The sequence below is a fragment of the Megalopta genalis genome, unplaced genomic scaffold, assembly GCF_051020955.1.
Source record: "Megalopta genalis isolate 19385.01 unplaced genomic scaffold, iyMegGena1_principal scaffold0225, whole genome shotgun sequence".
Lineage (NCBI taxonomy): Eukaryota > Metazoa > Arthropoda > Insecta > Hymenoptera > Halictidae > Megalopta > Megalopta genalis.
This window is the reverse complement of record NW_027476294.1, coordinates 295,719-297,500: the sequence shown is the minus strand read 5'-3', so window position 1 is coordinate 297,500 and position 1,782 is coordinate 295,719. Positions and strand designations below refer to the sequence as shown.

General features: G+C 53.9%; 1 pseudogene; it reads left to right on the top strand.

Annotated features, from left to right (window-relative positions):
• LOC143262868 (large subunit ribosomal RNA) overlaps window positions 1-1,252 on the top strand; it is a 2,995-nt pseudogene extending 1,743 nt beyond the window's left edge.
• Window positions 1,253-1,782: the final 530 nt, after the last annotated feature.

Sequence of the window (1,782 nt, the reverse complement as noted above, 5' to 3'; positions counted from 1 at the left end):
ACTCCACCGTCAGTGGTATGTGTGAAGCGGGGCAATTTATTGTCCTCTATGAAGCTCTGACGAGTAGGAGGGTCGCGACGGTGTGCGCAGAAGGGTCTGGGCGTGAGCCTGCCTGGAGCCGCCGTCGGCGCAGATCTTGGTGGTAGTAGCAAATACTCCAGCGAGGCCCTGGAGGACTGACGTGGAGAAGGGTTTCGTGTGAACAGCCGTTGCACACGAGTCAGTCGATCCTAAGCCCTAAGAGAAATCCTATGTAGATGAGGTGTCCTAAGACGTTAAACACTTGTAAAAAAAACGCAGCTATTTTATTATTTTTTTTATTATTATATAAATCGCAGCATATTTTGTTATTATATACATGCACAAAAAACACCCATTGGGCGAAAGGGAATCCGGTTTCTATTCCGGAACCCGGCAGCGGAACCGCATACCATTCGGGCCCTCGTAAGAGTGTTCGTCGGGGTAACCCAAAATGACCTGGAGACGCCGTCGGGAGATCCGGGGAGAGTTTTCTTTTCTGTATAAGCGTTCGAGTTCCCTGGAAACCTCTAGCAGGGAGATAGGGTTTGGAACGCGAAGAGCACCGCAGTTGCGGCGGTGTCCGGATCATCCCCTCGGACCTTGAAAATCCAGGAGAGGGCCACGTGGAGGTGTCGCGCCGGTTCGTACCCATATCCGCAGCAGGTCTCCAAGGTAAAGAGCCTCTAGTCGATAGATTAATGTAGGTAAGGGAAGTCGGCAAATTGGATCCGTAACTTCGGGATAAGGATTGGCTCTGAGGAGCGGGGCGTGTCGGGCTTGGTCGGGAAGCGGGTCTGGCTGACGTGCCGGGCCTGGGCGAGGTGAACGGCTCTCGTGGCTGGGATCCGAGCTCGGTCCCGTGCCTTGGCCTCCCGCGGATCTTCCTTGCTGCGAGGCTTCCGTGGCGTTTCCCATCGGTGCGGTCGTCCTCTTCGGCCGCCATTCAACGCTCAGCTCAGAACTGGCACGGACTAGGGGAATCCGACTGTCTAATTAAAACAAAGCATTGCGATGGCCCCCACGGGTGTTGACGCAATGTGATTTCTGCCCAGTGCTCTGAATGTCAACGTGAAGAAATTCAAAAAAGCGCGGGTAAACGGCGGGAGTAACTATGACTCTCTTAAGGTAGCCAAATGCCTCGTCATCTAATTAGTGACGCGCATGAATGGATTAACGAGATTCCCATCTGTCCCTATCTAGCCGGCGGTGGCGGTCTGTGGCCACCCAGGGTTGAGAGGCGACCCCCGAACTAGTCCTCGCGTAGGTTGTTGCTACTACCGAGTCGATGGATGCGTCGACGATGAAGGCATTTTAGACCGTCAGTGCGTCGTACATGTAGTACTTCGCATAATGGCGAGGCCCGAGATTAAGCATGCGGGCTGTGGCGTGTTCATGTACAGCATTGAATATGCTGTACTACTCCTTAGCGGGGGACTGTTGTCACTTGTGGCTGCAGTCCCCCGCGTCACGTTATGCGGTTTTTCTGGTCTAACTGGAATGCCGCATTTTCGTTGTCTGAACACGCCACGAAGCAACACGCCGTCGGATTGAATGTTGCTGCTGAGTCGATAGGTGCATCGGCGATGAAGGCACTCGAGAGACCGTCAGTGCGTTGTACATGTAGTGCTTCGCATAATGACGAGGCCCGTGATTAAGCAAGCGGGCTGTGGCGTGTTCTTGTGCAGTATTGAACATGCTGCACTACTCCCATCCGGGGGACTGTTGTCACTTGTGGCTTCAGTCCCCCGCGTTACGTTATGC